The sequence below is a fragment of the Canis lupus genome, chromosome 10, assembly GCF_003254725.2.
Source record: "Canis lupus dingo isolate Sandy chromosome 10, ASM325472v2, whole genome shotgun sequence".
Taxonomy (NCBI): domain Eukaryota; kingdom Metazoa; phylum Chordata; class Mammalia; order Carnivora; family Canidae; genus Canis; species Canis lupus.
The window spans coordinates 58745519-58771115 of NC_064252.1; the positions used below are offsets into that span (position 1 = coordinate 58745519).

The 25597-nt window shown below is 33.7% G+C and overlaps 1 long non-coding RNA gene across 3 annotated transcripts in view; it reads left to right on the forward strand.

Annotated features, from left to right (window-relative positions):
* LOC112672620 (uncharacterized) overlaps window positions 1–16628 on the forward strand; it is a 36070-nt gene extending 19442 nt beyond the window's left edge. For all 3 annotated transcript variants that reach the window (XR_007413623.1, XR_007413622.1, XR_003144391.3), the window contains 3 exons: window positions 1439–1584; window positions 7305–7449; window positions 16349–16628. This is a non-coding gene — a long non-coding RNA (uncharacterized LOC112672620). The remainder of the gene's footprint in view (window positions 1–1438; window positions 1585–7304; window positions 7450–16348) is intronic.
* The last annotated feature ends 8969 nt before the right edge of the window (window positions 16629–25597 follow it).

A 25597-nucleotide genomic window follows, 5' to 3' on the forward strand; every position in this document is an offset into this window, starting at 1 on the left:
CTTAGTTACAGGGTTTTCTCCTCTATTTCCTGCATTCTAAACATACCATGTGTCTACATTGAGCCTACATGTGGTACTTCCAAGATAATCATTTCCAATGCAAGCATGCAATCTCTGTGATTGGAGCTAGAGTGCACATTGATTTAAGGTGAGTAATCTGCTCTGAGTTTTTATGAAAGCTAAAGAAATAAGCTATATATATCATGATTAGTGAAAAAAAAGGATAGTGTTTATAACAATAATTTGATAAAAGTTATAATTTACACAGTACATTTTAAATATTTCACAAAGAATATTTAATATAATTCAAAAACACATTTAAGTATATGTTGTAATATCCATTTTATAACTGAGAACACTAGAGCTCAAAAAATGAAACTAGGCTACCTAAATTCAACAGTTAATAAACTGCAGAACCTGGACTCAAATCCCTCTTTATATATACTGTCATGAAGAGCTGAGTCTTATGGTTTCTCCACCTTTTGTTTTATAGTTCCGTTACTATTCCTGATAATATTCCCGACTTTTTGAAAAATATAACATCACTCTGAGATGAATACTATAAAACAGCTTCCCAGTCTTTTCCCATCCCCAATAGATTGCTTTTGCTTGATATGCTTCATTCACATTTCACATGCTTCCCCAATTTATTCCCCCCCACCCATCCCCGAATACCAATGATGCCTTTTTCTTAGGACTCCTACCTAGAATGTTTGTAAGGACATGTGAGAACATCAAGTAAGGTGATTTATAATTAGTGATTGGAAGCCCTTGGCTCTCTTAAAACTCATGTCGATCATGTGTTCCAAAATTGTTTTAAAAGACAAAATTCTCATTTCCATATAGTCTATCCCAGCACTACTCTTCTTTCCTAAACCTTTCATGTTAGCCCCTTAACATTCCTACTGGTACTATCTCTTTTAGGCCATCATCACATAAAAAATGAATGGTGGTAATTGGTATGCAACTAGATTCTATGTTTCTAGTTTCTCTAGGCAATACACCCTGAATACACTGCCACACTAGTCTTCCTAATGCAGTGACTTGAAGTGGTCAACAATGTTCTGTGGATCCAGCATAAAGTCTAATTAACTTCACTTGGTTGCAGATAAAAATTTAAATGTTCAATTAATGTAAAAGAAAAAAAATAAATGGCTACCAAGAAACCAGAGATGAGGAACAGAAACAACTTCTGGTTGGAATAAAAATTTGTGCCAGATTTTTGAAGCATAATTTAGGCAAAATTTAGCCAGTAATCAAATGTGCAAAGTTCAATCAGAATTGCTATAGACTGAATTGTATCCCCCCCGCCAAATTCACATATTGAAGTCCTAACTTCCTCAGACTATATTTCTATGTAGGGTCTTTAAAGAGATGTTAAGTTAAAAATGAGATCTTCAGGGTGGACGCTAATCCAGTATGACTCGTATCCTTACAGAAGGAGGAGATTAGGATATAGACATACACAGAAGGAAGACCATATGAAGACAGGGAAAAGATGGCTATCTATCTATAAGCCCAGCAGAGAGGCCTTAGAAGAATCCAACCCTGACAATATCTTGATCTTCAACTTCTGGCCTCCAGGTTTGTGCAAAATACACTTGTCTGAGCTATCCAGTCTGTGGTTCCTTGTTCTGGAAGCCCTAGGAAACTAACTAATGTTCTCCTTAAAGGAATTTTATTGTATAGAGATACAAGAATGGGAGAATGCATTAATGACTGCCAATTGAGTACCAAGCGCAATATTTTAAAAGTAGAAAATACTCCAGAAATGCTTTATTTGGATATTATATAGATACATTAAGTTGCTGCTACAAATAGAGTAAATGGAATAAATGGAAAGAGGTTCTTGCTAATGGAAAAAGCAAGCTTGAAAGTAATGTGTAAAATATAATTCCATATAATAATAACAGCCTTTTAAGGTGATTTTGTTTATTTGCTGTTCTCTTGGATATCACAGTTTTTTAACAGTAGCATAGCTTACAATTCATTTCAAACCAGAAATTTACTTTTCAAAAATAATTTTTTCCCTTCAGTTGTTTCTCTTTTTAGCCTCTAGAAAATTTATTTTTACTTGTTCTTGCTGGTTATCTTTTTATGTTGTATGTAACTCTGTAAATGATCTTATATAAATTTTTCATCATTTTATAATCTGTTCCAAGTATTTTACTCTTCTATTCTTATGCTTTTTACTTTGACAAAGATTAAATTATTTTCCTGTAATCTAAAAATCACTCTGCTTCTTCTGCTGGTCGGGTGTTAATACAAAAACTAAAGGTGAAAAGGGGGCCTGGGTGACTCAGTCAGTTAAATGTCCGACTCTTGATCCCAACTCAGATGTTGATCTCAAGGTCCAGAGTTCAAGCCTCAAACTGGGCTCCATGTTGGGTGTGGAGCTTGCTTTAAAAAAAAAAAAAAAAAAAAAGAAGTTAGAAGCACAAGTCTGTTTTATTGCATTCTCAGCACTGGGATAGTTTTTTAGTTACTAGTACAATCAAAAAAAGCATTTAATAACCTGCTTACTTCCTTGAGTCTAAGTTGCAGCCTGTAATCTTGAGGACAAAGACCCTATCAGTCTTTACCACTCTTTCTATTTTTTTTTTTAATTTTTATTTATTTATGATAGTCACACAGAGAGAGAGAGGCAGAGACACAGGCAGAGGGAGAAGCAGGCTCCATGCACCGGGAGCCCGATGTGGGATTCGATCCCGGGTCTCCAGGATCGCGCCCTGGGCCAAAGGCAGGCGCCAAACCGCTGCGCCACCCAGGGATCCCTACCACTCTTTCTAGTACCCCAATACTTGACATATGATTGGTTAAGTGAAGAAATGAATAAACTTTGTAGGCATCTTTGAATATGTTCAAACATTTTATTAAGCAAATATTATATGCTCAGGATTTAACATAGCTAATACAGGAAATGTTTAAAAAAATTTTTTTTTATTCATTAGAGACACACAGAGAGAGGCAGAGACATAGGCAGAGGGAGAAGCAGGCTCCATGAGGGAGCCCAATGTGGGACTCGATCCCAGGACCTGGGGATCACACCCTGAGCTGAAAGCAGATGCTCAACCGCCACCCAGGCATCCCTGATACAGGAAATTTTTAAAGCAATTTTTGTAAGTTTGAGAAAATTTGCTATCTCAACTGGAAGATATTTTTAATAAATATGAAAAAATAGGTGAAAAACATAAAAGGAAAAATTTGTCATTCAGTTTATAAATGCTGAATGACCTTGGTATTTAAACTATGGTCCATGGACCAGCACTTCAGCATCACCTAGGAGGTAGTTAGAAATATCAGGTCTTCTCACAGACCTACAGAAATAAAACCTATATTTTCATAAGATCATCGGATGATCTGTATACACATCAATATCTCAGAAACACTCCTGACAGATAACAAATAATGTAGATATTTAAAAGGGGCCAGAGAGTCAGGGAAGACCTCATATAGAGGGCACTCAGTGAGGTCATGTAGATACATAATTTCCAAAAATAATAAACATGCTCCAGAACACTAAGAACTTTCGAGACATAAAGTTGTACATTACTGGTTTTCCTCGTATTTAACTTACATTAAACAATTTGTATTCATTAGAAATAAAAAAAGAATATCCTTGTTTCATGCTTTTAATGTTTGAACCATTTATTCCATTACCCTGAATACTCCCTTATCTGAAATTTTTAAGTTGATGTGAACAATTAGACATCATTTAGGATTGTATCAATTGAATAGTATAATTAGTTGATGTGCAATTAATGAAGCAGCAGCAGAGACAATGTATAAGGAAAAGATTGATAACTTTAAGGTTGGTGCGGGTAAGTCAGGAGTACCAAGTTCCCTGAAACTATTAACTGCACATTAATCTTTCACGAATGTATACTTTATGCAAGTAGCATTACATTTCTGTTTGTTCATTCTTTTGAGGCACTTGAATCATAATAACATGAAAAAGGCAAAAACTATAGATCAAACCATAGTAACTAATAATTTTTTAACTTATCTTGTTTTTGTATCTGTAGTCTCTTCTAACAGACTGAATAATTTTCAAAGATGACCTTAATGGTGTAAGCCACTTAAGAAACTCATTGTTTTAAGGGCAGTACTAATTGTTAAAAACAATTTAATAAATCATTGGATAAATGGAATTGATGCTGTTTTAGTTACATAATGTGGTGACTCAGCACTTCATAACTCAACGACACATGTTAATTGTGGAGGATAATGAATAGGCAACATAAAATCACAAAAACACAAGTACAAAATCCCTTTGTACTCATCACTGAAATACAGGAAGTGACTTTTCAATTCTGACTTACCTTTCCCATTTGCTTCTGTAAGGCAGTACTAAGAGGAAAATTTAATTTCTAATCAACATAACATAATAGTTGGGTGCTTACTGGAAGTATTTAAGGAATGCCTGACTACATAGAAAGGAAAAGTTAATTTAGAACAGAAACTTTATCATAATAATAACCATAATAATTTTATCATCATGGTAAGTTTATGTATATAGATTTAAAATAATCTCTAATACAAGATTTTGACTGATAGGAATGGCACTGAGATTCTGTAAGGACGTTAATCTTAGACAGAATGTCATCGTTTCCACATATACTTTATCCTCGGGAAGAAAATAATTCATAGTAAGGACCTTTTTAAGCAGAGCGTCTCAAACATTCCATAGTTAATATTTCATGCTTCCCTATTTATCATATCAGCTTTTTTTACAATATCATTTTTAAAAGTTTAACTATTGTCGTTATACATAAAGATTGCTTTGATTTATTATAGCTTCTCTCTATACAATGAGTTTATAATAGATATTAATACTAGGGTTTGGGGGCATTTTAAAAATAGATACATGCATTTTGGTTTTCTGCTCTCAATCATCACTATTATACAATTAATTTTACTTCTTAATTAGTTATTTTACATTGAAATAGAATTGCACTTAACCTCTGGCATTTCACTTTCCTGAGACAATAAATATTATATTGAAATAGCAAGTATTCACTTTCTAAGCACTCATCAAGCAATCCTCCTTCCTTTAGTTGCCATTCTGTTATATTATAATGTCATAATAACAGAACGAATATGTTAATGATTAACCATGTAGCATCTAATTTGGAAACTAAGTAAAAAGTAAGCTCATTTTGATATGAATCCTTTTTTTTAAAGCAAAACGTGAAGTGGAAAACAGCATAGCCTTACAAATTATCTTGCCTTGCCCCTTTGCTTTTAATATTTACAATTTCAAAATTCAATAGCTTCTCATTTTGAAAAACTATTGTGGGCTCTCCTCTATAGCGCAATCCTGATGATGCTACAGAAGAGGAAATCTCTTGTTTCCCCATTTAACTGTTATTTAAAAAAAAAAAAAAAGAAAAAGATGGGTCAGGGGTGGGGAGGGGAATCCCCTAAGGAAGCAGAATATCAAAAAAATAAGTGGTGGAAAAGGGGATAAAAACACTTTCCTTTCCTCTCCAATGTTCTGTTCCGCCTTGCCCATATCATTGCCTAATTACCGATTAAGAAAACAACAAGCCAGACCACACAGCCAGTTTGGCAGGGAAACATCAGGCCCTCCCTGGATTCTGCATCACCATGAGACGTGTAGGTGAGCTGGCCCACACCCGAGAATATACTCTTCTACAGTCCTCCATGGTTTGAAACAAACAGCCCATCTGTACTGGAGCTTTTCAGTCACCTCATTTCCTAAACACCAAAAAGAGGAGCTAGGTCACAGCACCTTCCTTCCCAGAGGTGACACTACTGGTCACAAAAGCTGAAAAGCATGAGACAGTATGCAGTGAAGTTGGAAACTAATGTGTCACCAGTGAAATTTCAAGCTCTACAGAAGACAAACAAGAAACTAAATAACCTATATCAGAGTCCCCTAGAAAACAGAGTTTGAAGCAAAACTTATGTTCTAAAACTACTATAATTTGTAATCCCTGTGTAGTGTGAGCGAGGGTTAGGTGAATGGAGGCAGCGAAGTGTAGGAAGCAAATGCAATGTGATGATGCATTACCAGGCTGGCCATGCTGGCATATAACTTCCCCTCCATAAGCTCCTGCTCACTGCTTAAAGGACAAAAGTGGCATTTCCTGTCTCAGATGTCAGTGTCAGCGCAGACCCCGTATCCCACAGTCCTCAAAATGTTTTCAGATTTTGTCAAATGCCTGCAGATATCGATGGAAGTGTTAAAACAGGCATTTTCAGTGGGTGTGATAACACTCCCAAGGGGCCAAAAATTGGTTCTTGGTGGTAGGGAAAGAGGTTCCAAAAAATCCTTACACCTCAGTAAAATGTTTGTGTATAAAGAACAGATAAGGGGGCACCTGGGTAGCTCAGTGGCTTAAAGGACTGACTTGATTTCGCTCAGGTCATGATCTCAGGGTGGTAAGAAGGAGCCCCGCATCAGACTCCACACCCACAGGGAAGAGTGAGACTCTCTCTGCCCCCCTCCCCACACTCATGTTCTCTCTCTCTCTCTCTTATTATCTCTCTCAAATAATAAATAAATCTTAGAAAAATAAAAGATGAAGAACAGATATACTGTAGTTAGGGCCAGCTGCGAAATTTGCAATGCCCCATGTCAAATGAAAACTTGGGGCATCTTATTCAAACAGCAGGGAAAGACTATCACTAAAGATATTAAAATACATTGCTTTTTCCTTTTGTCTAGAGTCTAGCTCTCTACTTGTGATGGTGTTTATTTGCTATTTAATGTCATCCAAAATAAAGAAGACTTAAAAAATTTAAATTTGGGGATGAATTTTTCCATTCATCTCTATATTGTGCAATCACCATTTTAAACCCAAATGTAAGACCAGTTTACTTAACTCCTATGTGGAATGACTAAAATTATGCAATTTGATTTTCACAGCTCATACATACATATGTATTTCTTTTTTTGACAGAACACTAGAAATATCGGACAAAACTGTCTTCTAAAGTGAGGATTTATGTACTGGCTCTTCTGTAGCTCCTGTTGATCAAATATTTACTTCTAGAGAGTTAACTCTTCACACACTTAGAAGTTCCAACTGCTTTTGGAAGTGTATTAAGGTTTCTTTTTTGCATAAATAGTCTATTTTCGTGAATGTTCCACGGGCTTTTAAAAGGAAGCTTTATTTTATACCATTAGTGCACAAAGTAGGATATCTGTTATGTCTCTTTAATGTCTTCCTTTAAATTAAAATCATTTAGGATTCCTTAGGCTATTTATTTATTTAGCATAAATAAAGGTATTCTATTTATTTAAGATTTTATTTATTTATTCATGAGAGACACAGAGCGAGAAAGAGGGAGAGGCAGAGACACAGGCAGAGGGAGAAGCAGGCTCCATGCAGGGAGCCCAACGTGGGACTGGATCCCAGATCACACCCTGAGCTGAAGGCGGAGCTAAGTGGCTGAGCCACCCAGGCTGCCCAAATAAAGGTATTCTAAAATCCTTCCTTATCTTGACTCACGTCTTCATTGTAAATTTTAGTCTTTCATTTATAAATTACTTCTTTGTTTTCTTTAATGATGCTTTGCTGTGCTTAAATTCAGATAATTGTCAGATAATTATGTCTGTCACCCTGCTTTTTTGTTGCAGGTGTTGCATTTGCCTGATATTTCTTTCTCATCTTGTAATTTTAGCCTTTGTTAATGCCTTTGTTTGAGGTGTATCCCTTTTACATAGCAAAGGGCTGGATTTTGCTTTCTGTGCCATCAGAACATCTTTTCTCTTTTATAGATTTATTTATTTATTTGAGTGGGGGAGGGACAGAGGGAGAGAATCTTCAAGCACAGAGTCTGATGTGGGGCTAGAGCTCACCCATGAGATCATGACCGGAGTGGAAACCAAGATTTGGACGTTAACCCGAACTGAGCCACCCAGGCACCCCTACATCTTTTCTCTTTTAAAAAGTGAAATAAGTACAGTTGAAAGTTCTGATAAAATGGATGTCTTTGGTTTCTGTCTTGTCAGATTATTTTATTTGTCTTTATCATTTGATCTGCTTTCTTTGAATTGCAATTTTCCGTTGTTTTCTATTTCTTTTGGCATTTAGGATTTTATTGTTGTTCCAGTGAGTACACTTAGGCTATTATTGTTATATAATTTCCTCAATCCCAGCCTGCCCGACCTAGAATCTTACTGATGGTGTGTCCACTTAAATCTTATACATTGCTCCTGTTCCTCATTTGTATGATAATCAACAATGTAATTTTATATTTCCCTTCACTTTCCTCTCTCTCCCCCTTTCTTTAAAAATATGTATTTATTTATTTTAGAGAGAGCGAGAGCATGCATGTGTGTGCTCAAGCAGAGGGAGGGGCAAAGGGAGAGGGAGAGAAAGGATCTCAAGCAGACTCCCCACTGAGCACAGAGCCTGACTCAGGGCTCTATCCCAGGTCCCTTAGATCATGACCTGAGCTGAAATCAAGAGTCTGATGCTTAACTGATGAGCCACCCAGGTGCCCCCTCCATCCCCTTTTAAACTGTGTTATTTCTACTTTGTCAGAGCATGTACTATGTGTGGATTGTTCTTATATTTCTATACCTAACTTTCCTGTTCACCTCTAGGGTAAATGAAGTTTGATATTAACAAGATCATTAAAGAAGAGCTCATTAGTACAAAACTACTTAGTATTGGATGTTCAAAACTGATTTTTCATAGCCTTCCTTTTTGAAGGAAAATTTAGTTAGATATAAAACAATATTTTCAAGAAACTCAGATTTGATAACTATGCAGGTTATAATTTTATATATAGCCATGAGATAATAAAAATGTAATGTGTAATGCAAATAACTGGCTTAAAAATGTAATCACTGAAACACTGTAAAATAAGTTAAGAAATGAAAAAAAAGAAGTATAAAACTGATAAAGGCACCTGGAAATTACAGATGGTATTATAAAGTTGTAACCAAATATTTTGATAATTTCATTGTCTGTAATAGTTCTAAGTGATCTGATCAAAAGACAAAGATCATCAGACTTGATTTTAAAAATCTAACTTTTTATAATAAGTTCATCTTATACACTTAAAAGTAAAAGACATAATAGAGATATGACACGTATATATCCGCATTAACAACTGTAAAATGATCTTTGGACAGAAAGCATTTATAGATATGTAAAAGGTCATCCTATAATGATAAAAAGTGTATTTCATCAGGAAAACTATTTTGAATTACTATGTCTAATTATATGATCCCAATATGAAAAAAGTAAATATTACTAGAAAAGATATAAATATTATTAATTATACTGGGAAATATTAACATACTCTTCAGTAATTGATAGAAAAGTCAGACAAAAATAAGGATAGAACAGTTTTAATAAAAAAAAGAACAGTTTTAATAAAGGAGACGTCTAGAATGCTGCATCTATAAATTTCGGACAGAACATCTTTATTTCACACTCACATGGATAATTTATGAAGGTTAATCATACATATACTGCTGTGCCATAAAGCAGTGCCAACGCATTTCAAAGTTCTGAATTCATAGTGAATGTGTTTTCTGACCTCCTAGAAATTAAGCTAGAAATCAATAAGAACGACTAAAATCCGAACAGACCTCAGTGTTTGAAAATTAACAAAGATGAGCCTTTCAAGAATTGAAAGTCATGATGTACCTTGAACAGAATGTATTTTTTCACTTGAAACTGTGTAAATGAGAGGAGGCAGGAGGGGATGAAGGGAGAGAGAAATTCAGAGAACGAGGCCTACTTTTCTCAAACACCGTTGAGAAATATATTTAAAATGAAGGGTAAATGCTACTCATCAAATACATTATTATTTTCTATTTCTGATATTGTTAATTTATTTTATCTTTCCCCTCTTTTGGCTTCCATGATTTTTAAAATCCCTGCAGGCAAATCTTCCTTGAAAACAAGCAGCTCAGACTACATGACTCGGGGATGGCCTTGCCTCTGTCTGCATTAAGGCAGCCTGTAGCTATGAGAGGCATCCTCTTACTTGACGGGTTTTTCATGGGCAGTGATGCCCACTCATGTGGCAGACATCCAAGGGAGACTTCTCTTCTCCTCTTGAGATTTTTCAAATTGGGACCTCAGCTTAGAGGTCTTTTATGTGCTTCAGGCCCCCTCCAGCAAACAGTTATGATATCTCTCAGTCCCTAGTTTTCCACAGCCTACCATTCCCAGACATTCTGTTTCCTCCTAGTAAATGCCTTTTTTGGGTAAACTGTCTTCTGAGATAACTAATAGTGGCTCCTCGAATGCGAGCCACATTAGACTATGAGAGTCAGTCCCCTGACCTCTCCTGTTAATGGACATAAAATAAAATTCACATTCATCCTGTCTGTTCTGCCATCAGAGGCTGCACTAGCCACACCTTGCCTTTAGACTTTTTAAGATATGAGTCACATCTATTCCCTATGGCTCCCAAACTCTGGTGACATTAGTTTAATTTTTCAGATGGTTCTCTGAATTCTCCCCTTCATTTGGCTTGGCTGAAAAGAGAAGAAATGTCCCAGGTTTCTGATAACCCTTTTTACATAAATCCTTTCTAACCCCTGCTGACCCAGGATCATGACCTTAGAAGCACCCAGAAGGATGAAATAAGCCACATGCAGCAAAGCTTTTTTTTTTACAATTTGTTATTGTAAATAATGCAATAAGTAAATAATTTAGCACCTGAAATTCAAGCATTTAGGAAATCTGAAATTCTAAGACAACAGGAAAATAAGAGTTAACTTCCAGCTAAAGGTATGGATATATGCACATAAGTGTATATGCTATTACATATAAATGTTAATGATACTACATATACCTGGGCATCCATTTTATATGCCACATACATGTGCACAAACACATATACCTGTACAACACACACAGTTAATAAACCAGCATAACAGTGTCTATGTATAATATATCAATGTCTTTCACAAGTTATTGAAACAGTTTATTACATATTAGACAACAATTACCATTATAGAGATGGAAACCAATTATCTTGTTATTCTTTTTGAGCTCTGAATTGGGGAGAATAGAGTTTAAAATTTGAAAATATGCAAATTTACAAAGAGTCATTTATTAAGTACCATGTTAATTTTAGATCATCAATATTGACATAGAAGATACCAAATTTAACAAAGTTGGATTTAGTCATTATAAAATGGGGATGATTACTTTGATTGCAATAATTTTTCTTTGGAAGACATTTAGCCTACCATTTAACTACTGGATATATGTTGATTTAGGTGTATAGTCTCTGACCTATATAAAACTAAATATACTACAAACCAGAAGCCCCAATCCTAAAATTGTAAGTAGCATAGTGTGCACAGATGGAATAAAGAAAAGTCCCAGGGTTGCCTAAATTCTTTAACTGGTTTTCCTAGAACTTGTCATCAGGATCTGAGAAAAGACGAGGTTAATAAATAAAAAAAACAAATAAAGCTAAAATAAGATAACAATTTACACAGATTCTTTAGCAAAAGAAAAACATAATGGATACCATATGTGAAAAAAGCTCAACATCGCTAGACTGGCAAAAAAAATTAAAACACAGTGAGATGCCCTCTTTCACCCGCAAATGAGCAATCAGAGTAAAGGTGAACTGAGATGGGCACTTTGATACACTGCTTAAAGGAGTGTAAATTGCTGTAATCCTTCTGAATAGCAATTTGACAATCAAGGACCTGAGAATGCTTCATTATCTTTGCCCCAGTAATTTTACATCCAGAGTGAGGCAGTAACTCTAAATACAACCTCATGAATAAAGGCATCTGTTGTGAAGTTATTTATAATACTGAAAACAATCAAAATGTCCAAGAAGAGAATGCTTAATTAAATTGTTATACTTACATATGAATGTTAAGCAACCTTTGAAAATTATGTTTATGCAGAAGTAGTTATGGGAAAGTACTTATGGTGAAGTTAATAATAACTGACAAAAAATACATAAAAAAAGGATCCCAACTATGGGCAAATATGTCCTGTAACTCCTGGCAAAAACAAATATAGATATATTTGCAGGAAGATATCCTCGAACTCAGACCCCTTAGTGCCGCCACAAGTGAATTCTATCGATTTATGAACTGAAAAGGAATCATGAAATTGAGGCACTAATCAGCAACTGTTAGAGTACCTCAAATATAATAACCTCTATATAAAGGAGAAAAATTACCTTTAGTATGTTTGAAAAACACAGAGGAAAGAAATGATGACTAACAAATAAACCATTACAAATGATAAGAAAATTTTGATAAAGAATCAAATAGGATCTTTCAAATAAAAATACATATATGTAATATATGACATAATAATGTTTAATAAAAAATAAAACTGAATGCTTATTTAAATACTGCTAAGGAGTGAATAGACTAGATAACAGGGCTGAATTTCACATGGCATTTTCTCTTAAGGTGGCCCTGTATTTTCAACAATCTACATTCTTTATATTTGAATTTGAAAACAGAGAAATAGATTCTGCAAACATCCACTTAAATAAGATTGATGACATTTACACTCCTGTGAAGATATTCCGACATATTTCTTCCTTTGTCCTAATGAGTTTATTTCAAGATTTCTCTTCTTCTTGTGCTATGGACAGAACTAATACGAGAAGCAGTTATGTACTAATTAATGTATTCTCATTGCCTGGGGCTTTGTTTTAACCCATATGAATGTCAAAATTGATTCTGTCAATTTTCTCCTCCTTTAGAGGAGTTGATTGTGACCTCTACATAGAATATGAAAGTTCATAATATTGTCCATGTAAGCTCCTAAAATTGTGAAGTTGGAATATGAGGAACTAGTCTGTAGTATAAGCAATAAACTGCAATCTAGTTATCTCTTAACTTTTGAAATGCATATCTCTGAACTACAGCATGCCATGTTGGCAATAAGTTTCTCATATGCTCAGTAGACTTGGATGACATATTCAAAATCCAGAGCAGTACTGACATATGGTATGAGCCTTTCAAAAATAATGAATGTGATGATACTCATAGTATCACCATTGGTAAGAGTGAACAAGAAAATGCTTATTAAGTGGAGGATAGTTAAATACATTGAACAATATTCAGCAGCAATTATAAGTATGAGGTAATGCAAATACACAAAATAAAAGATTCTCCAAATATTTAAGTTAGAAATAAAAAATAACAAGCATATAAAGCATAACCCCAGTTGTATTACAAATGTTAACTAAAAGTCACACGTGCTGCTATTGATTTTTATGCATGGAGAATCATTGTATCATTAGCAGTGTTTACTGCTGAAGGGTTAGGTTGGGTTGAGGGGGAATGAATTTAATAACTCTTTCCAGTACCAAATTTTGTATTGTTTACTTTTATTCACTAGCATTTATTCTTATATTATTTGATGAATTAAAAATAATCCAAGTAAAGTTGCAGTATAACCTCATAGAGTACAAGACAAAACAGATTAATTGGGAGGTAGCTGAATTTTTATTGCTTTTTCAGGGCAAATACATACTTTTAAACATCTTTTCCCCCCAAAATGCAAATGCTTCATCTCTAATTTTTTAATATACCACCCATTGATTTTAACCTGTTTTCCCCACAGTTTGACCCTAATTTCCTCTGTGTATGTTCTTCTTCAGCTTAAGAGAGTCCAGAGAGACAGGAAGGAAGGTGACAGGCAGGTATTAATGCAGAGTCTGAGATTTTTCCCTACCTGAAGCCATGATATTCCTGGTCAGAGACAAAGGACTTATTACTAACAATAGCAATAGCAAGTGTATTGGTGTTTTCTTATATCATTTCCCTTAGCCCATCTTCCTACTGGGAAATGCAAAGAAAGCCAAATGACACCTGCAATTATAATGGGTTATATTACAGGAAAAGAACCCTGAGCTTACAATATAAATCTCCTATAAATGGTCAGTTGGCATGCCTGACACTATTTTTGTCAGCCTAGATTATTTATTATGAAAACATGCTTGAAAAGTGGTCCAGTACCAAAAAGAAAACCAACGCCTGTGCTTGTAAGACAGACATGCTGAAATAGAAAACATCAAAAAACATACGAACGTCATTTTGATGAGTCGCTGTTTGAGAGCACTACAAGCGTCTATCACATCACTGAACTGTAGAGCATGTTTCTCATAAGTAAATACCCTGTACTATTTAATTGGATGAGCTCTGATAGTATCTTAACAATTGTTTAAAAATGCACAAAGAAGGAAACTAAGATTTATGAAAATCTTAGAGATGGGTGGGAGAAATGTTCATTGAAATTTAAGATAAGGGATAAACCATTGCTAGTAGAAATAGTCAAAAATAGCAAAACTATAGTAAAACAATACTCCTGGCTAGAACTATAAAGATATTTGGAGAAAATGAGCTATATTACCCTGTATTTTGTGAGACTACACTAAGAAATTCAAAAGAAAAATATTAACAATAAATATTTTTAACTCATTCTTCCTTTCTTCTGGAAAATCAATTCCAGAGCTGTGTTTAGGAAAAGATACATATTTTCAGTGGAGAAACCTGGAAGATACTATCTTAACCAAGGGATCAAGTTTAGCCGCACCAGCACATCACTACTTATTGACATCATGTACTTCTTAATAGATTCGTTGAGAAGGGCACAACATTACTTCTGTGGTATACTTGCCAAAAAGGCATATGCTTAATCCAATCATGAAAAAGCATCAGATAAATCCAGATCTGGAGACATTTTACAAAATGAACTGCCTGGCACTCTTCAAAGTGTCAAGGTCATGATAGACAAGGCAAGATTATAGAACTGTCACAAAATGAAGAAAACTAAGAAGATGTAATAATAAGGTATCCTGGATTGGATTCCAAACGAGAAATATAATATTAGTAGGAAAATTAATAAATCCTGAATAAACCTGTATGTTAGTTAATAATACAACACTAATGATTAATTCTTAATTTCATCAGTTATCCTATGGTTATGTTAAGATGTCAACATTAGGGGAAATGGGTAAAAAGTATATGGGAATTTCTGTACTATTTTTTTTTTTTTGCTTCTTTTGTAAGTCTAAAATTATAAAAAAATTAAGGTGTATTAAATCAAGAAAATAAATGAGAAAAATAAACCATGATTTTATTTACCCTGGAGTATCACTGTATATCATTAAATTTTTTTAACAATATTTTATTTACTTATTCATAAGAGAAACAGTGAGAGAGAGGCAGAGACATAGGCAGAGGGAGAAGCAGTCTTCCAGCAAGGAGTTCAGTCCAGGACTCTATCCTACCCCGGAATCATGCCCTGAGCCAAAGGCAGATGCTCAAACATTGAGCCACCCAGGCGTCCGTGTAGATTATTAAATTAATAGCCTCCAATGAGTCATATCTCCTAGTACTCACACCTTCATACATTGACTCAGATATGGGTCCTTGATTTGGCTTAGCAATGGCAAATCAGCAAACATGAGATAAGTAGAGGCTTGGTAAGTGCTTGAACATTGGTATTTATTCTCCTAGGATGTCATGGCTGCTATTTGCTTCAGCAGGTTATTTTGCTGAAGTGGCCAAATGGAGGAGGATGGGGCACCTCAGACAACAGGCATAGCTAACTAACCACCAGACATGTGAATTAGACTCTTTTGGACAATCCAGCCCCAGTCAAGCTGCCAGATGACAGTAGCTTTACAGCAGACATGCATAATATTTACTGTGGCAACTACTCAACTATGTGCGTAATTTGACATGTCATTTATGTTCAATAAAGTGAATGCAGTAAACAATACTTTAAAAAATGGGTACACATTCATTGTAATCTAACATAACTAAGATCAGGATAATGCTTAAGGCCCCTTAGATCTGTACTCTATGTGTGGAGATTTTCTCCTCTATTTCTGAATAGTGAAGGTAAGTAGTATCTCTAAGCAATGGATGGCTTCTTGTAGGTGCCTTCTAATCAATAGCTGTAGGAAGAAAGAGCTCATCTCTGTGAACTGGAAATGGCATCTGTTTGGCTATCATCTGCTTTGCATTGATAGCTGCTCTCCTGTATTGCATGCAGACCTCTTGCTATAAAACTCATGGTAATTTAATGGAATATTCAGACTTATTTCTTAAAGATAGAGGAGCCTCTTGACCGTACAAACAACAAAAACAGATACAATCAAATGTGTATGCTTTGGCCAGCATTTTCCTCTGGATTTACAAAACCCTGAGATAAAACTCTTACTCACAAGTATTCCCAGTGGTTCAGTCTTTCCTTACAATAACTGTGCATGGCTTCTCTGACAGGCTCTGATTCAGGGGAATAAATGAAGTGGGTTTCTTTCAAGAAGCACAGACAGCCTCTAAGTACAGCTCTCAGGTATTTAGACTGTTGCTCTTTTAACCCTGTATCCTCTTGGTCCTCACCAGATCTTTAAGGGGAAGCCCTTGGATTTCCCTGAAGCCCAGAGCTCAAGATGAAGACCTCCGGTTCTTGTGTCATCAGTCTCCTTTTTACTAAGGACACAAAGAACTATGCATTGGATGCTTCCCTCAGGCTTCCATAAGATAGATTTCTTCATTACCAGCTACTCTTTTTCTTTCTATTTTAAATGTGTTTTGCTTTAAGAAATGCTATTGTGCTGCTACAGAAATAATGAAAGGAGAAAATAAATTGTAAAGCAGTCTATTTTTTTCTAGATGGTGTATCAACTGCAATCTTTCAATGAAGAAATCTTATTTGCTAAAATGTATATGAATTTGAAATGAAATATAAATCCACCATTATTTTCAGATGATATTATATATTAAAAACCCCAAAGTACCTACAGATACAATATTATAATTAAGAAGATAATTTAGCAAAGTTGGGGATACAGGGCCAATGTACCAAAATATATCAACTCTATTCACTATACATTAGCAACAATAAATTTGACAATGAGATATAAATGCTACCACTTATAATACCTTCAAAAATTACTGTTATTACTATTTTTAAGTAGACTTCACACCCAGAGTGGGGCCCAAACTCATGACCCTGAGATCAAGACCTGAGCTGAGATCAAGAGTTGGACACTTACCCAACTGAGCCACCCAGACACTCTATAAAATTATTAAATGCAAAACTACAACGAAATAATATTATGTATTCATTAGATGTTAAAACAATTAAACATCAAATGTTAGTGAGGATATGGAACAAGCCGAACTCTTACATGTTGCAATTATCAGACAGCAAAGTGTTAGAACTAATCTGGAAATAGTTTTGGCGATGTCTTGTGAACTAAATAGTCATCTTTCTTATTCCCTTATTTTTTTAAAGTTTTATTTTACTTAGATAGGGAGTGAGCTCAGGGCGGGGGGGGGAGTGCATGGTAAGATTGGTAGAGAAGTAGAAGGGGAGGGAGGGAGATAATCTCTGGTGAGTGCAGAGCCTAATATGGGGCTCAATCTCACCACCCTGAGCTCATGACCTGAGTCAAAATCAAGATTTAGATGCTTAACTGAATGAGCTACTCAGGCACCCCTTTCCTATTCCCTTATAAACTAACTTTTCAGTATTTATCCAACAAAAATTAAAATATATGTACCACACAAAAACTTGGACTACTGTTCATAGCAACTTAATTCATAATAGCACAAAGCTGGAAATGACTCAAAATGTCCATAATCAGAAGAATGGATAAACAATGTATATTAAGATGGTATACTAATAGTAATAATTAAATATTGCTGAGCAATAAAAAAGAAGGAGCTATTGGTATACATGATGGCATGAATAAGTATGACCAACATAATGTTAAAGATGCCAGACACAAAAAAGTGGCTAATTTATGATTCTACTTATATCTATTAATCTACAGTTTAAAAAAAATCAAGTGTTTGCCTCAGAGGAATGATTAATTGGAAAGAGGCAGGGAGTAAATTTCTGGGGTGATGAAAATATTCTATATCTTGTTAGGATTGTGGTTTATAGTAGTAAATGTAAGATTTCCCTTAAAAAAGGAATAGACTAGGGGCACTTGGTTAGCTTTGGCTCTTGATTTCAGCTCAGATCATAATCTGAGGGTCATGAGATCTAGCCCTGCATCAGGCTCCCCACTTAGTCTACTTGAAATGCTCTCTCTCCCTCTTCCTTTGCCTCTCCCCTGCTCATGCTCTCTCACTCTCTATCTTTCAAATAAATAAGCCTTTAAAAAAAGGAATGAACTAGAAAATTTGAAACCATTTCCTTTATATTTTAGTTTGATTAAATAAGGAAATATGTTGAGTATAATGGTGGACAGGATTTTACTATTGGAGAAGGGAGTTACACATTTGGAAAGGGGGAAAACTACATAGTGTATTTCTTCTGGTTTCTAAATACTGTTTTTGGGATACCTGGTTAAGGCTCAGTTGGTTAAGGCTCTGACCTGATTTCAGCTCAGGTCATGATCTCGGAGTCGTGGGATCAAGCCCCACATCAGGCTCTGTGCCAGAGTCTGCTTGTCCCTCTCTCTCTTTCAGATAAGTAAAAATCTTAAAAAAATATATTGTTTTTCACTATAGGGAATTGGGGTTCCTTAGAGAAAAGTCTGATTCTTAGATGGTACAGAGAAAATACAAAATGAGCCTAGAAAACTTTTATGATATAAAAGAAAGCAACTATCCATAATTAATCTGATAAAGAATGAGCATAGCCTCTACAAAGAAAACTATAAAATATTAATGAGAGAAAAACAAGACCTAAATAAATGTAAAGATATAATATGTTCAAAAGATTGGACAAGCAACATTAAAATATTTCAATTATTAACAAATTTATTAGAGACTCAATAAGCTAACAAAAATGTCAGCACCTTGTATGTCTGTGACTGAGTGTGGGTAAGCATGAGTGTGTGTATATAAATTGCTAAGCTGATTCTAACTAAAACTTATTTGAAAATACAAAAGGCCGGTATTAGCTGAGACAATCTTGAAGAAACAAAAAAAATTGAAGAATTTATGCAATCAAGTATCAAGGATCATCATGAGACTACAGTTGTTAACATCATATAGTACTGGTGTAAGGACAGATGTATAAATCATAGAATAGCATAGACTCTAGAAATAGACCAACATATAAAGATTTTGACAAAAGTTACACTGAATTGGAATAGGGAAATGCTGAGTGGGTTTTTTTTTTTTTTCTGGAAATAGCGCTATGACAATTGGATACCCATATGGAAAAAAAATAATACCTCACACTGCACAGAAAAATTAATTACAGGTGGACTGTGAAACTATATGTCAAAAAGGGGGAAAATTTTCTAGAAGAAAATAAAGGAAACTATATTCATCATCTCAGAATAGTTAAATATTTCTTGAACAGCAAACAAAAACAATCATAAAGTAAAAGAACAATAAATTGAACTTCATTAACATTTAAATCTTTTGTTCTCCAAAAGGTTTTTTTTTTTTTTTTTTTTTTTAATCAATCAATCAGCTATGAGGTGGGAGACGTGTTTTGGAAATATATTTATCTCCTCAAAACTCAAAGAATACATAAAAAGTCTTATAAATCAATCTAAAACAATAAGCCCAATTTAAAGAATTGGTAAAAATGTTTAATGGGAACTTCAAAAAAATTAAATGACCAATAAAGTTATGAAAAGATGATCAACTTTTAAATTCACCATTAAAATATGAATTATAACTACAGTGAGATAACACCACACAACCACTAGAATATAAAAAATGCGGGCATCTGGGTGGTTTAGTTGGTTAAGTGTCTGCCTCCAGCTCAGGTCCTGCTCCTCAGGATCTCGGCACTGAGTCCCACATCGAGCTCCCTGGTCAGTGGGGAGTCAGCTTCTCCCTCTCCCTCTCCTCTTCCCCTCTTTTCATGCTCTCTCTCAAATAAATAAATAAAATCCTTTAAAAAATATATCAAAATGCAAAAGAACAGCAATATCAAATGGCATTTAAAAAATAGTAAAACTAATACTCTCATGGACTATTTGGAGATTTGTATACAGGTACGACTGGTTTGGAAATCTATTTAGCAATGTATAATAAAGTTAAACACAGGTTATTTTATGACTCAAAATACACACACACTTTCAAAGGGAAATCTTTTTCTAGTTTGAAACCACCAATGAACAAAAATGCAATTTTCTAGGAAGTTCAGAGACACCTATATTATCATTGACTTACCCTCTTTTCCTAAGAAACACAAGCACATACAGAAAATAACAAAAAAGAAAAGATTTATTGTTATTTTGTAACAAGCACCATCAAAGAAAATCTAGTATGTTAGAAATGATGATTTTGAGCCAACTGTTTTTTCAATTCCCTCGTATCTAATTGCATTAAAAAATGAATTGAATTCACACTATTTACTATAATGTAGCAATGAGAAGGTGCCTGCACATAAGGAAATTAGACTCTAATAGCTTTTAATAGATACATTTATTCAAGTATTAAGGATAAAAATGTGTTGTAGCAATGCAAGTATTTTTCCTTCATTCATATACATTTAATACAAATTTGGAGACAAAATCTCTCCATATATATCAATCAAAATCATTGCCCTTGAGACATTTTTGTAACAGTTTTTGCTTTCCAGAAAAAATATATACAAGATTGTTAATAGGCTAAATAACTGGTGGCTACCTGATAGGTCTCCAAAATTTGGTTAATTAATTTAATTAGAATCTCCTTTTAAATTAATCACTTTATTTTTTAATCACTTACTTTAATATCTTTCACTATAAAAATTTGGTAGTAACATTCATTACTGAATGTAAAGAATTATCAAATATTCCTGTATCAGTACCTGACACATTGAAGGGGTCCAACAAGAATTTGCTGAATGAGTAAATGTAAATAAAGAAACTATGCAATTATTTAAAGTATAAAAAGTAGAAGCACACAGGAAACAAATATTATCATTTTCTTTTAATTTAGCGCATCGTTTTTTTTTGCACTTGGAGAAATGCCTTGTCTTTCAGAACTTGACAATCTGCTTCTGAATTAAGTCCAGGAATTGTGAAGCTTTCAAATATTTCTAACTTGGCAAAAAATATGAAATTCTCAGTTCACATCTCTGCGGTCTTTTCCCATATTGTCTCCCTCCATTGATAGACAATCTTTTGCATCCTTATTTTACAGGCTATGAAGAACATAAAATTACATCTGTTTCCTGTTAATAAAGTTAGAGGCATGGGACCCCTGAATGGCTCAGCAGTTGAGCGTCCGCCTTCAGCTCAGGGCATGATCCTGGAGTTCCTGGATCGAGTCCCACATAGGGCTCCCTGCATGGAGCTTGCTTCTCCCTCTGCCTCCCATGAATAAATAAAATCTTTAAAAAAAAAAAAGTTACAGGCATCACAAGATCTTGCTTTTAATTCATGCTTATTTTGATAATCTTTACCCTTGGGTTGACCTCTGCCTTTTAATTTTGTTTGTTCAGTTTAGTTTAGTTGTTTGTTTTTTCCCCCCAATTGCCAAATTCCCCAATAGGTCTTTCCATAAGAAATAAAATTATATTCTTGGTACTAACATCTTCATACATGGAACTCTTGAATATTAAAACATTTCTTTTACTTAAAGTAAAGAACCTACCGAGTTAAATGCATTAAAATAGTCTCCTAAATATTCCACATTATGAAATTGTGAAATTATTCTCAGTTCTTTCCAAGAAATGTGCAAGGGAATGGATTCTCACTGATACTCTCTGACTTACGATATTTAAACAAACGTTATTAATATGCTCCCCTAACAGTAGTTTATAAAATGAGAACTTCTTGCTGTTCTATGTAGTTTAATAATTTTATGTTAAAGGTGCCAAATATTCCTGATTCATTAACCCATCATTCATATACCTTCAAAACTTGCAACAATCTATTCCTTTTGTGTGTTCATGTATTTATGCACTCACTCATTCATTAATTTAGCAATGCTTATTCACCAATTACAATAGTCCTAAACTAGTTTCCAGAGATAAAATAGTAAACACTGTTGTGCTTAACATTACATTTTATTGTTTTCATTTGTGAGCTTCCTCTAGGCTCTAAGTGAAATAATAAAAAGAGCGCAAGTTTATATTCATTGCTCATGAAGTCCAGGAGGCAACTAACATTGTGCAGAAATTCTCCTATATTGTTTTCCTCTATTATTATAATGTATATAAATTTCTATCTGAATATAGGGTGGCCCTGGTTCAGAATGAAAGATGTCCACATTTCTGGTAATAAAAATAATTTACTTCAGCTTCTATGATCTTACAAAAGATGTCCACTTTTTCAACAAAAATTACAAAACACACACAAAAAAGTAACATATAATTGAAACAGATTCAGATGTGAACGAGAAGTTGGAATTATTTCCCTGGGACTTTTATATACCTATGATTATTATGTTAAAAACCATTATGGACAAAAGTGGACAACAGGCAAAATCAGATATATAATTTTTAACAGTCTGATGCAAACTATTTGTAAAATTCTAATGAAATGGTAGAAATGAAAAACACAGTTAAAGACAATAATGTATTGAACAATCTTATCAGCAAATTTAATACATCTCAATAAAGAATCAATAACCTTTTCCTCTAATAACAGGAAAAAAGGCAAGAATGACCTTTCTCACTAATTTTGAAAGTCTTTGTGAAATAAGATAAGAAAAAAATGCATACAGAATGAAAATGATAAATCTCTTTGTACATAGGACCTAATATTTGCATGTATTATATTCCCAAAGAGTCTATAAAAAGCCCTTAGATCTGATGGATATAGACACCCTATGATACTAAGTCAATATGAGAAATTCAATTGCATTGATGAATATGGCTGTGAACAACTGCAAATTGAATTATTAAAGTAACATTTGCAATAGCATCAAACAATAAAATACTAAAAAATGAAATATTCAGGTGTAAAGTTAACAAAATACATAGGATATGCATGTTAATAACTATCAACACTGAATAAAAAATTAAGAATGCCCTAATAAATAAGTATATTGAGTAGATTAGGATAATTAACATTTAATGATACCAATACTCTACAAATTGATCTAGAGTGAAGGCAAACCCAATCTAATTTTTTGAAGAACATTTTTGTAATATTGATAAACTTGTGCTGAATTTATATGGAAAGAAAAAGTAACTGAAATTACCAAAACAAGCGGGAAAAAGAAAAACAAACTTGAAAAATTCATACTTCCTGATTTCAAGATTCACTGAAAACATGTCCTAATCAAGATATTATGTTATAGGCCAAAAAAAAAAAAAAAACATATGGATGAGTAGTACCAATTGGAAAGCAGAAAAATAAACACACAAAATATAATCAGCTGTTTATTTGTAAAAATGCAAAGGCAATTAAGCAGAGAAAAATTCATTCAACAAATGGTGGTGGACCAACTGGACTTCAATACATACCTTCAAACTTATACAAATTATTAAACCAATGTGAATAACAAACTGAAATCTAAAATTTAAAAATTTAAACCCATCAAAAAGAATATATATGGAAAAAACTTGTTGTCTTCGGTTAGGTAAAGGGTTTATTTTATGCCACTGTACTAGCACAATCCATAAAAGAAAAATATTGATAAATGGGATTTCACCAAAATTAGAAATTTTTGTTGCATACATAAGTGGCTGTCATCATGTTAAGTGAATGAAAAGACAAGCCATTCATTATCTAATAGAAGGAATCAAGGATTCTTAGAGAAATGGTAGATTCAAAGATGAGTCTGGAGCACTCCGCCGTGCCTGAAAGTAAGGAAATGTTCAAAAGAGTATGGAGGCATATTGAAATGGCACAGAAAACAAACTGAAAAAAGTTCACATAAGCTAAAACTAGAAAATTTTGAGCAAAATGTAAATAGTATTAGCATTGTTTTGTGACCCAGAACATAAAATATAAATGAGCACATACTAGTATAAGTAAATAAGTAAAAAATCAAATAGAGGCAAATCAATAGCTATGCCATCTAGAAGAATTCCAATTAATAAATAAACAAATAAGTTGGGAAATAGAAAATTATCACTCAAGTACTAATGTAATAACTTTTGCAATCTATAATCTGAATTCTGAAATTATTGGGCAAAATTAGAGGAAAAAAGGCTTTTTCCATCATCTTTATTTATATTAGTAAATAGATATTTATTATTAGTAAAGGATAAAATAACTTTACACTGAAGAAATCTAGAAGCTATTATCTTAACTAAGTGATCAAGATTAATATTATTAATAATGGTATAATGTCCTCATGTAACTCCTGATATGAAGCACTGAGAAGGTCACATCTCTTCACTGGTCAACCTCATGGTGAGAAAACATTAGACAACACAAACTGGAGACAGTCTACAATATAATTGACCACTACTCTTCTAAAATATCCAGGTCTTGTAAGACAAAGATTTAGGAAGTGTTAATAGATTGGAGGAGACTAAGGAAACATGACAAATAAATGCAATATAGTTCTTGATCCTGGAACAGAGAAAAGCTTTAGTGGCAAGCTGGTGAAATCTGAATAAAATATGCAGTTTTATAATACTAGTATAAGAAAGTTAATTTTTTGGATATACTAATTGTAATATTTTTATGCAACATGTTAATATTAGAGAAAGTTGGATGTAGACTAGAGGGGGACTTTCTGCATATTTTTTGCAATTTTTCTGTAAATCTATTCAAAATTTAATTTTAACTTTAATATTTAGAAAACAGACACACACAAAAGTAAAAGTTTTGAAATATATTTACCACGCAAACAGTAAACCTAAGAAAGCTGTTGTAGATATTAGATAGGTCTCATTAGATGTAGCATTACCAGAAAAAACAAAGGCATTTCAAGTATGTCTACTTCATCCATATTTTTAAATGTTTGTGGTGCTCTTGAAAAGAATGCTTTGAAATTATTTATATATAAAGATACAACACTAAAAACCTATTAGAAAAGCTAAAAATAAAAAGAATGACTATCCAAAGCTATCTACAGATTCAGCGCAATCCCTATCAAAATCCAACATCATGTTCACAGAACTAGAACATATAATTAAAAAATTTATATGGAACCACAAAAGACCCCAAATAGCCAATACAATCTTGAGAAAGAACAAAGCTGGAAGCATCACTTTCCCAGATTTTAAGACGTACTACAAAACTGTAATAATCAAAACAGTATGATACTAGCACAGAATAGACAGACACATCGATCAATGGAAAAGAATAGAGAACCCAGAAGTAAAACCATGTGTATATGATTAATTAGTCTATGACAAAGGAAGCAAAAATATACAATGGAGAAAAGACCATTGAAAAATGGTGCTAGGATAACTGGACAATTACATGCAAAAAGTAAAACTGGACCATTTTCTTAAACCATGCACAAAATAAACTCAAAATAGGTTAAGGAAATAAATGTGAGACCTGAAACTATAAAAATCCTAGAAATTTTTTGACATCAGTCATAGTTAACATTTTTCTAGATATACCTCCTCAGGCAAGGGAAGCAAAAGCAAAAATAAACTATTGGACTACATAAAAATACAAAAGCTTTTGCATAGTGAAGAAAACCATGAACAAAACAGAAAGGTAACCTACTGAATGCGAAAAGTTACTTTCAAATAATATCTCCAATAAGGAGTTAATATCCAAAATATATAAAGAACTCATACAACTCAACACCAAAAAATTATAATAATCT